At 38.5% G+C, this 12,665-nt stretch overlaps 1 protein-coding gene across 1 annotated transcript in view; it reads right to left on the reverse strand.

Moving 5' to 3' along the window:
- The window catches only part of atxn1a (ataxin 1a), a 146,653-nt gene extending 134,602 nt beyond the window's left edge, over nucleotides 1-12,051 (reverse strand). Inside the window, exon 1 of the mRNA XM_015605820.3 lies at nucleotides 11,876-12,051. The gene's annotated coding sequence lies outside the window, so the exon portion shown is untranslated. The remainder of the gene's footprint in view (nucleotides 1-11,875) is intronic.
- Nucleotides 12,052-12,665: the final 614 nt, after the last annotated feature.

The raw sequence follows: 12,665 nt of genomic DNA on the forward strand, positions 1-12,665 counted from the left end.
AATGTAAATGTAAATGCTGTCTGATATAATTCATTGTATAAACTTGGATATACTGTGTTATTAATATTATTACACGTTTTAAATTTTTTATAGAATTCTTGAGAAATCGTTAAACTCTAGCTTTATACCCCTCTAATCCACACCTAACATTAGACATGGTGTCAACAGGTTCATGTTTATTTGTTCCATAGACTAGACAATTTGGATGTGTGCATTTGCACATCTGTGTCAGCAAAGAGCATGTCTAACAGGGAGCACATGTGAGTTTTGAGTTTCCCTTTCCATTTGTATATGTTAGGTACAGACAATAAATACCCAGCACTAGCTTGTAGTTCCCAAACCTGCTGCCAGACATTATGCACTCTTTCCACAGAATCTGCAATCAAGCACCTCAGGGTGAATGAGCTTCTAGCCACTGCGTGTCGTAGGAATAAGAAAGCATGCATAATAAGGAAAGGTTATGCCATGCCAAAAATAACAGTAGTAAGGGTGGGTTTTGGTATTCCACAGATTGTTTGTATCAGTGCCGTTTTCCTGTTATTGAATTCCTTTCTCGATGCATATCCTCCTTCGCTCTGGACACATTCATAGCTCATGAAGCTTACGCTGCTTGGCAGAGACTTGCTGTGCCACCCTCAACCAGCATACACACACACACACACAAACACACACACACACACACCATCCACACAGCAGCTTGTCATGCTCTTGTCTCTGGCCTCCTAGGACCTGTGCTGAAGAGATAGTAGAGAGAGCGTAGAGTAGAGAGGGCCTCACTACACTGAACCAAAAGTAAAGCACTGAGTTCACTTGATTCTAATGTAATACGAATAGGGCTAGGTTATAACATTTGATATTAAATATAAAATATATGGACTGAGTATTAGGACACCTGCTTTTTTGTAGTTTCTTCTGAAATCAAGAGTTTTAGAAAAATTAAAGAGCTTATCCTGTCTGCCCAAGTCACCCCAAAAGCACTGGTTGAAGCACCAACATACAAGAGAACACAGTTCCTTAGGCTTAGCACAGACCAAATCCACTGGATACCCAGTTTGTCCAGTAAGTGTAGTGTTTATAAACAGTAAATGTGTACTTTATATAAAGCCCTATCCAGATGGAATTAGTTTCTCAGGGGGACGTCTGTGAAAAATACTTTACACTTTAAATCAGTGCTAAAACACTTGCATGTTGACTGCAATTGAAAAAACAGGAGGACCAGTAAGTTTTCTGGCTTTCTCAGTCACGTGACATCGTGTTCAGTAGCTCCTCCATTTCCACTCGCTGTTGTGTTTACGGGAATCTCCGTGGAAACATGTGCCCGAAGTGCAATTGCACTGCGTAGCAGAGGACAATTAGTTCTTTTATTAAATGTGAGGAGAAGAAACTCAGAGACGTCAGTCTGGATAGGACTAAAATTACCGGAGGACCATGGAGTTCAGCAAAAAACAGTAGGTAATTCAGCCTGTAATTTTCTCAGGGGACATCTAAGAAAAGCAACATTAAGCTGGATGAATGTTAAAGTCATGAGTGAAGGAGATTCACCTTCAAGGTTATAGTAACATAATTCTATTTTTTACTTCCACCTTGAAGTCAAGCTTACAATGTGGCAGCTCTACCAGCAGTTCCAAAACAAACCATAGTTTTAGTCAAGCTAAAGTTAACAACAAGTTCTATTTTTTCTCTCAATAAGTGTACATGAACATGTACAAGAACATGCTACAGTCTTTAAACAACATGAAACATTACTGTAACTGGTCATTTTTTTATTCTAATTCATGTAAACACTAATATTTTGTAATAATTGTTAGGTTTGTTATGTGTTCCTTATAAAACATAAGTACAAACACAGTTTATTAAATAAAATGCTGTCAATCAAAGTTTTTTGCCATTTTTTTCAGGTTAATAATTAATTAATCTGAGAAATAATGAACAGACTAATTTATTATCAAAATCATCTTTGGTTGTAGCCCCTAACATCAACCATATTTAGAATTTTTCGAGACAATAACAGTTATTTCTGTAGGATAAAAACAAAGGGAGCACAATTGGCCCTACTCCCTCCAGGTGGGTAGATGGCGCTCTCTCCCCTAGGGTGATGTCTGCAGCACAGGGCGTCTGTGAGCTGATGTATCGAAACCGAGTCGCTGCGCTTTCCTCCAAGCGTGCTGGCTGCTCGGCAACGCTTGAAAAGAAAAAACGTCTTGAAAAGAAGCGGTGGCTGACTTCACATGTATCGGAGGAAGCATGTGTTAGTCTTCACCCCCCTGGTGTGTTGGGGCATTACTAGTGATAGGGGGAGTCCCAATAAGTGGGTTGGGTAATTGGCTATGTAAATTGGGAAAAAAATTTTAAATAACTTATTTTAAAAAAGTACAACATTACACTACTAAATAATTTACTTTAAATAATATATTTAGTATTCAAGTTCAGTACTTGTACATTACATTATTATTTATTCAATGCTAATCTATTATTACCACTCAGCACTAAATAAACACTATGGAAATGATGAACTCATCTGCATAGTAAAATCTATGTAAATTTCTTTTGCAGACTGTCTGCACTCTTCCTTCTGCTCTGCAGGCCTAGGCCTAGTGTCGACTTCCCAATGAATCAGCTGATCACTCAGAGTGTGCTGAAGCCTGTACTCCCACTCTGATAACATAAGATATCTAATCTACAGTAAGAGGTAAGAATAGAGGCCGGAGAGGACGGGACTGAAGTGGCCAGGAGTTGTTGGGAGAGGAGAGAGGCTCTCTTGGTCTTTTGGTGGTCCCTCTTATCTGCTGAATGCATCTGAAAGGATAGCACTCTGGCTCCACAGTAATTGTCCTCATTCGCTGATCGAGGGCAGATGCCAGCCAAAACTGATTAAGGTTGCGTGATACCATACAAAATAAATTATTATAATAAACTTGCTGCACACTGTAATTACCATACATGCAAACACAAGAGTGAACCCCTGATGTGGGTAAAGATCCATCTTCTTCATTTTTTACCAAAATATCTGCATTTTCTGGATGAAACTAATAATTAGAGACTCATCTCCACATTGAAGCAATTTAATATCAGAACTGCCTGGGTCAATATCACATTAAGGATCCTGAAGGTGACTAAACTGTGACACAGCAAACCACTAGGGGTGGGCAATATTTTATTGTATACAATATATCTTGACACAGAAATATCATGATATTAAAAATCCATATTGTGATAATATAGATGTTCTGCCTTAAAAGTAGTCTATTATTTACTGTGAAGCTTTAAGTGTATTTGTTGTATAATTGTTTTAGTTTGCAGTTTAATTCCATGCACTAAATATTCTGCTATATTTTTTGCTGCATTATATTATTTTATGCTGTTATACTCTTATACTATATTCCTGAAATCAATTACTTATTTTTCTGTTTTCCTATATCGCCAAGTATATCGTTATCGCAAAAATACCCTGAAATATCATGATATTATTTTAGAGCCATATTGCCCACCCCTACAAACCACAAATACTTTTGTCTCTTATTTGAAAATGCATATAGCATAAACAGAACAGAGCTGCAAAACGAGCTAAAGCAAAACCTCAACACAGTTTCGAAACAGTCTTGACTTATCATTTTTAAACCACAAATTTTACATATAGCCAGCCCACTAGTCAAAGCCAACAATTATTTTGTTACCCTGCTGAGCGAGGCTATGCTACGCTAAGCTTTGTAGTTTATTTAAGCTATTGAAGTGTCATAAACCAGCCAATTTATGCAGAGTACATAATTTGTTTTTGTAGAATTTTCATTTAGAGACAAAATAACAGGGTAATAAAGTCACATTTTATACATCTTTTAAGGCATATTGTGGATACTGCCAGTACTCAACAATATCATGCTTCAGTACAAATTGAGCATAACTGGTCTTTAAGTCCTATTTAACTAAATTTAGTGCAGCAAAGTAACTCAAAATCTTTAAAAAACGAAGAAAGTGTCATGTATCATATAAGCCTGTTGTTGGCCTTAACAACTTATCATACAAAATATTAATAAAATATCTCTATTTTTTGCTGACCTCAATATTGACCATTGTGTTGAGTTGCATTGTGCTTGTTTACATAATAATGAACGTCACCAATATTTCAGCCAGCAGTGCAGTCAACGAGTGCATCAATAACACTGCCTTCATACCCACACAGAGCTGAGTGTGACAGGAGAACACATGTTTCTTAAGGCTAGGGGTTGGAGCATTCAATATGACACAAACTTTCGACAGGTGATATGAATTGCCAAAGGAATCTTTCAAACTATTAAAAGATTATTGCTTTTTAAAAGGGTGTGATCTAGGGGTGGGCGATATGGCACTAAAATAATATCACGATATTTCAGGGTATTTTTGCGATAACGATATACTTGGCGATATAGGAAAACTAAAATAATTAATTCATTTCAGGAATATAGTATAATAGTATAACAGTATAATCATAATGTGGCAAAATAAATAATATAGCATAAAATAATATAATGCAGCAAATAATATTGCAGAATATTTAGTGCATGCATATAAACTGCAAACTAAAACAATTATACAATAAATAAACCTAAAGCTTCACAGTAAATAATAGACTAATTTTAAGACAGAACAGCCCTATTATCACGATATGGATTTTTAATATCATGATATTTCTGTGTCACGATATATTGTATACAATATAATATTGCCCACCCCTAGTGTGATCACAGTGTTGTGTTTTAGTATCAGTTAATCTGTGGCATAAAATTATCTTAAATTGACAATAATATTATTTCTTTGACCATATACTCTTCAAAACTGATTATTGTGACAGGTTTCAGCATCGTTTTCAGGTACCACGATTTAACTACTTTGAAAATCTCAAAAAAGAAAAAAAAAACTATTAATACATTTTTTTACGATCTTGTCTCTCCTCCACTTCAGGCTCCTTTGCAGATGTTCTGGTTGAAGGAGGAACAGAGATATTGACAGAAGAGTTGTTTGGTCATCTTTGGATACTACCTGAATTGTTCGAATGAGCAAGTGAAACGCATGACTGATGGTAAGCCAGCTATAAATAGAAGGCCATTTTTCAGTCATGTTGTTCCACTAAGTTCCTCATTACACGCAGAGTCCTTGGTTGCTGGGAGACCTCCCCTTGTCCATCACACTTCAGAGAGAACATTATCAAATATGAATCAAGGCCAACAGCAGGGATGAAAAAAAGAAGTGATATGGATTAGCACTAGCCTCAGGTCTAAGAAAATACACACAGGCCTAGCTTTGAGCGCAGCCTCAATAACCAACCTTTTGATTAGGCTTTAACACTCATTACACACCATTACACAGTTCCTGCAGGTTTACTGCTAAAGGCACTTTTTATCATTTGAACAACCGGGTTACAGAAAGGGCAACCAACAAACCACAGACGGCTCTGCAGATATTATTTTTAATGCTTCCATGTTTGAAAAACGCAGTGACAATACATGTTGCTGGGGTGAATCCACTCTAGACAGAGTAGTAGGAGGAATGTTTTCAATGTGCATTAGGATCAAGATGTTGAGAAAAGGTCTACATGCAAACAAACCAAAGTGCAAACCATGAAGAGGTCATCAACTCACACACAGGGGTCACTCATGGCCTGGTCATTGAAATTCTCTTTAATATGCATGACACCTGAGACCAAGCACATGACAAGGTCAAGGTTATGGGTTCAATACCCACCAAGTTGCAATTCTTGAGTAATTCTTGGGACAGGTTTATACTACATGATTTTAGAATCAATATTTTAGGTGTATGTGGAAATTAGGGCAGCAACTTATTATTAAGCTATAGTAAATGAGAGCACAAGACATGGGGTCAGAACAAAGCTGAGGGAGAAGTTATAAAACATCAAGCCTGCATGTGGGTTTTGCATCCATTTCTGGAAAAAAAGGTTTAAAATGTTCTCACAAGTGCTTTCGTGACAAAAGAGCTGTCAGGCTCATTGTGGGTTCCTTCTCGTGAAAGATTGTGTCATTTGTGACACCAGGTTGCTAACCAGTCATGTAGTGTGCACACCACAACCACTAAGCGATTCCTGATTACAAGACATCAATATGTTTTGTTGTGTGAAGAGTACAACAATCTGATGATTGTAAAGGTCCTGTAGGGTGGACCTGACATCAAACCATCTGCTCCAGAGCTACAAATATGTAAAGAAAAGAACCTGTACAGTGTACTTAAAAATAATAATATAATAAATGATGATAATAAAGGCACTTTCAACGTATCACGTTATTGAGGTAATCACTGTGATAGTAAAAGCATCTCATAATTTGATACTGAATTAACTCATTAAAACAAAGAATTTTTTTTTGAAGTGTGAATGTGAGATATTGTGATATTATTCTGCCCTGAACTTGATAAAAAGCTATTCTTGTCTTGTCTTGAAAAAAAAAACATCCATGGCTTTTTTACTATGTTTTTGTCATTTCTTGCCCTTAAAGCAAATAGTAAAAGGAATAAGTGCATATTTAAATGTGCAATTACTGAATATCACTTGAATGTCAGTGAATATTAATACTGATATAAAAAATGTAAATATGATTAGTTGTATCAATCAATGTGTTATTAAATGTCCAATTACATAATTACGTTTAAACCTTAAAGCTAAAGCTAAACTTCTGCTACAAATCACGAATCACACAGTTGCACAAACAGTCCGAAGCAACATGCACTGACTCACGTGCATGATTTATTTACAGAAGCGTTTCCTCTGATTTACTGTACGCAGGACTGCTCTCACGCACTGGGCATGCCTGCACAGAGGTGTCAGAGTTTAACTACAGTGGTGGCTGATATGTGGGACACAAAGTCTTCTAAATGCACTCTACAGCAGGTACTTTCAGGGGTTTTTTTTCATCCTCAAATTCCACCATTAAAAGAGCAGGCTTTATAGTGAATTTGTGTAAAAGTCCACACTGGGAGTAGTGAGGAAGAAGAATGACCCGCGTGCCGACATCCACTCACCGGCAAGAGGAATGTTTTTCATCTTGACATCAAAAAACCCTCTCTGCAACACTACAGTACAAAAGCAGTTTAAGCCTGTGTACTTCGCCCATGAAGGGGGAGAAAATGAATAAAGCTGAGATGAAAGAGGCCTGCAAAGGTCTGGAACCAGCTCCATTCATTCCGTCCCCCATCCCTTTCCCTCTGCTTTCCTTCCCGTTCCTTTTCTCCTCCTGTACTTTGCTGTACTTTGTCCCGGTGCGAGTTCTCTACCTTTTTGATACTCTAAAAGGAGAAGATACTAAGGATGTTACGGAGCTCCAAATCCGAGGTGCACTGCAAAAACTACTCCTGGAGTACAGATAAAACGACAAAACAGCTCTAGAGTTATGTCATCAACATGGCTGAGCTGATCTAGTCTTGTATGAACTATATGACTGTGTGATTTATCATCTGTTCATAATTATTATGTACTGATGTATTGGTACTTGCACTTCAGATTAAGGCTGTGTATTGGGAAGTATCTAGCAAGATAACAAGTATCACAATACAGGGGTTATGATTCAATATATTGCAATATATTGCGATACTGTAACCAAAATGATACAGTATATCAAAATGTTTTGATAAAACTTTAGGAAAACTGTCATAGTATGAGTAACTGTCTCTCTGCTGTATAGCAGACTGAGCAGCTTTGGAGTAGATTGTGGAAAATTGCTGTGAGGATTTGAATGCATTCAGCAACAACAGCATTAGTAAAGCCAGAATGTTGGATGTCATCATCACTGAAACCAACCTCTAACTCCCCAACTCATCCCAAAAGTATTGGATGGCGCACCATCGTTCCACAGAACACAGTTTCACTGATCCACAGCTCATTGCTGGAGGGCATTTATACTCCCATACAAATGTGGTTCATATCTATCTGCTCCAGAGAGTCCTATTTTATTGGTAATCCTTCTATATAGGCACTAGACAAACTGTGCATGTATGTGCATTTGCACATCTTTGTCAGCAATGGGTAATCAACTTAAAGCAGCTCAATGCATTAATTAAAATGGGTATCCACAAAGTGAACCACAACAAAGGTTCTCGCAAAACTGTAACTCAATATGGCAGTTCCAAATAATATAGATAGCAGTGCAATCACAACTAGGGTGTTTTTTCTGCAGCCCTAACACACACACACACACACACACACTCATAATCACACACAGACACACACACACCTGTAAGGGAGTGTATGCAAAGATCTTGTCCGGATAGGCCTAATGTGACAAAGTGTTCTCAGGAAAAAGTGAAGGTGAAGCCAAGTTTTTGAGGCTGTTGCCAGTCACGCCCCTTTCGCAGCGTTAACTAACTTTTAGTTCTTCTGTCATTGGCTGACACTACCCCTGTCAATCACAGCTGTATTATGTAAGCCGTATCTGCAGGTGGAGGTGTGTCCCTCCATATTTCACTGGCACTCGAGCGTGAAAGGTTAGCCTCGCCTGCACCTGTCACCCGCTCGCCATGCTCCAGCTCACTGAGCCCGTTACGACACATTTAGTGCCTTTAAAGGTGCAGCTGCACTTACACAGAAACACTGACAAGAATGAGCAACTTAGGAGCCAGTGGCAGGTGTGTGTTAGGGTGTATGTGGGTGTGCGCATGTGCTTGTGTGTGTGTGTGTGTGTGTGTGCAACACAGACAAATGAGCTGACGCACAAGCACGCTTGTGATTAGGCCACACTTTGTCTTAATTACAACTCATCAGCATTTAAAATTAAGTGGTGCTGAGGATAGATCAACACTGGAGGCCTGACACAGCACCACAATAGGCTCCAAGCACATCTTCACAGAACAGCCATAAGCAACGGCTCCACAACACTCCTCGCTCAGCTCTTATGATCTTACAGCTGCACGATACAGTCTAGTTAGAGGATCATATAACCAGAGCAGCTTGGAAAGGAGCGAGAAACACAACAGATCCGTCCCTCTCCGTGGCATCCTGAGGCTTGTATAACTGTTTCACTTATGTCTGTATCAGCAACACTCCCTCTTCGGTTGCTAGATGCATTAACGCCTCCGTGTCAGACTCTTGAGATTAAAAACTTTTTTTTTTCTCGCTTGGAAAACAACATATCTGCTCCAGTTCTGCTCCAGTGAGCCACTGCCAGCTTGAGCAGGGAAACCAAACAGCCTGATCACATACATGACATTATGAATCATCTGAAAACAATGCGACTGTATTGGTTACTCATTACTCATTCATTCAATTATTCATTCATTCATCCATTCATTCATTCATTGTTTCATTTATGAGTGCTTAATGAAGCTGACTGAGCTTGTGAAGATACATGAACACCTCAACTGCACATACAATGCTATAAATAACCGAAAAATGCAAATACATTTATTTATTTGTTTGTTGTTTATATTTGCATTAAATTGACCTGCATTAGATCAATAAAATGAGTACCTTGAGCATCAATGTGACAAGAAATGGTTTAAAAAAGTGCATTTCCTTTATGCATTTATTTTATTTTAGTGATGTAGGCCTATTTATATTTGCATGCAGTAAAGTAGCATGTACTGGATTGTACTGAAGCTTAGTATTTGAGCACTTCTACTTCAGATCAACATCCATTTGATGTCAATAATCTAGAAACTCCTAATTATATATATATATATATATATATATATATTAATATTATTATTACAGTATCACTAATTCTGTTATTATCTTTAATAATCTTAAATAATTAACTTCCTATTTTAGCAATAAAGTAGCTTTTTATTGCACAGGGAATGTGGGCAGGTTGTGAATGACAGTAAAAATGCAAATACATTTAGATATGCTGCATTAAAATGACCTTTCTTGGACAGGGGCTTTTAATTACCCTTTTTACAATAAAGTAAGCTTTTTTAGTACAGGAAATGTAAAAGGGCAAATACATTCTATTTATTTATTTGCATAGGCATTGAAAAAGTTTCTCTTATTGGACAGGGACTTTTAAGTACATTTAATTCTTTATGATATTAACAAATTATCAATAATTCTGTTTCTATATAATTTTAATAAATATGGTTGTGACTGATTGTGAATGGCGGTTAAATGCAAATAAATTCTATTTATGTATTTATTTATTTACATATGCATTTAAGTGACCTTAATTGGAAGGGGACCTTTAAATACATTTAATGTTATTACATTTATTTCTATTATGTTATTAAAATAGTATCATTAATTCTGCTTCAAATTCGATAGTTGTCAGTTAATGGTTATCTATATTTTGATAAATATGTTAATTATTTTATTTTATTTTTGTGATAAAGTAAGCTTTAAACGTGCATTTGGATAACTGTACCTGGCAACACTGTGTTCTCCTTTTGTTATTTATTTTATTGTATATGTTTTAGGAAGGCAATTGTATATTTTATTTTCTATGTTTTTGTTGTTGTAAAGCACTTTGTGTCTACTCTCTGTGAAAAGTGCTGTATAAATAAATTTTACTTACTTACTTTACCACACTGGGAATGTGAGCAGGTTGTGAATAACTTAAAATTGAAAATACATTCTATTTATTAATTTATTTGTTTGTTTATGCATTAAAGTGATCTTTATTGGACAGGGTCAGAGGGCAACAGTCCACCCCTAGGCAAATGAAGTCAATTGCAATTATACATTATTATCAAAATAAAACTATTTTGTTTATATAATACAACTATTATTATTATTACTATTTAATAATTCATATATTTTATTGACTGCATAACTTTTTCTCTTTATGCAATACAGTAAGATGAGCACGAGCACCTTCATCAACTGTAATGTTCCATATTTTTTTTGCAGTTAAAATAAACAGCGATATTTTTAGGAAGTCATATATATCTCCGTGTGTTTAAGGCACAGTTATAAAATAATGTGAATGTAAACTAACAGAAGAGGAGGAGGAGAAGGAGGAGGAGAGAGGGAGATACTGTAAGCTGGAGCAGAAGAGATCCCAGCAGCTCATTATATAACCAGCAGAGCTGGACTCACACACACTCACACACACCGGAGGCTAACTACACACACACGCACACAGCAGTGTCAATGAAACACACTCAATCCCGCTTTAAGTAGAAACAGTATGAATGGAGGAGCTGAACTCCAGCTGCTGTTTGTCACCTTTACTCAGCGCGGTGGTGGCTGAGGAGAGAGAGAGAGAAAGAGAGAGAGAGCTGTCAGTAACGTTAACTCAGGCGCCCCGTTTCTACGAATAAACAGCGTAGCGCGTAGCAACACTTCCGCAATTGTGTGTTTTCTGGTTCAGCAGCCCGATTCCCATAAGCGAGTCTCCTCAGCTAGGAAACAGAGACAAAACTACGCTAAAAAGCCACGACAAGCGACACGCTGGCGGTTTCCAAAAAGTACAAACGACTATCTAGCGCTGTGCGAAAACACGGAGCCGTGTGTAGCTTAGTTAGCGGAGAAGCTTGTGGGGAAGTTGGCCAGCGCCCTCTCCTCCCTCAGCAGCCCGGCCACAGCGCGCCCTGGCCGGCTTCGCCTCGCCCCAACCCCCGCGCTCTGACTCCCTCTCTCCCACTTACTCTCGCTCACTCTGCTCTGCGCTTCGAGTTGTTGTGTTAGTTTTAGACTCACTTAACAGCCTCCCTGCACGGTGTCATCCAGTCAAACTTACTGTATCAGACGCACGGATTTGGATAGAGCAGGTAAAGTAAGATAAATATTCAGTTTTTAGCTTTATTTTTGTATTTTTTTTTTTTAAATATGAACGCCAGTCTCTGATCCGCTGCGTCTCCTTTTCGCTCCAGCCATTTTATTCTCTCTCCGCTACTCTCTCTCTCACTCGGGGTGGAAAGGCAGGTAAAAGTGGCAGGAGAACCGGTGAGCATTGGGCGGACTTACTGTGCGCTGTAGCGGGCAGTGAAGTGCGCGGCTCTCCGTGTTGGGGCTTCCTGCGCCCGCTTTAGCCGGTGGAACCGTCTCCCCTCAACTAGCACGACGTCTGCTGCAGCAGAGCTAATAGCTCTGTGGCTCTATGCCCCCACCTCCTGGAAGTGTGTGACCGAGGGAGTGAGTGAGTGCGTGCGTGCGCGCGTGTGTGTGTATGTGTGTATGTGTGCGTGCGTATATGTGTGTGTGTGTGTGTGTGTAAGAGAGAGAGAGAGGGCGTGTGTACGTGTGTGAGTGTGTGAATGTGTAACCCAAATATGGAGCAGTTGGCCGGCCCCGTTAGCTGAGGGCTTTGAAGCCTGGGCTGTTTCATAAAAAAAAACCCGAGGAGGAGGGGGGCAGCCTTTAGCAGGGCTTACTTACTTACATTCAGAGTCAGTTCAGAAGCAGCAGACTGGAGACTTGTGCATAAATCTGTTAGAGGTTATAACAGACTAAAAAGGGCATGCATTGAATGCAAATGTTAGCTTCACTTATAAAAGAATAAAAGCACTTTCAAATGACCATGTCAATGTCATAATGGTACTGCGTTCAATCTGGGACACCATCACTGCAATAAAGTGTGTAGGCAGTATACTGTACACGGACCAGCCATAACTTTAAAAGCACCTGCCTCATATTGTGTAGGTAGGTACTAAAACAGCCTTGACTTGTCAAAACAAGGACTTCACCACAATGCACCGCTCAATTCAGTTCCATAATACTGATACAGAGCTGTACACTACAACAGGACAAGATCTCC

The sequence above is a fragment of the Astyanax mexicanus genome, chromosome 3, assembly GCF_023375975.1.
Source record: "Astyanax mexicanus isolate ESR-SI-001 chromosome 3, AstMex3_surface, whole genome shotgun sequence".
Classification (NCBI taxonomy): domain Eukaryota; kingdom Metazoa; phylum Chordata; class Actinopteri; order Characiformes; family Acestrorhamphidae; genus Astyanax; species Astyanax mexicanus.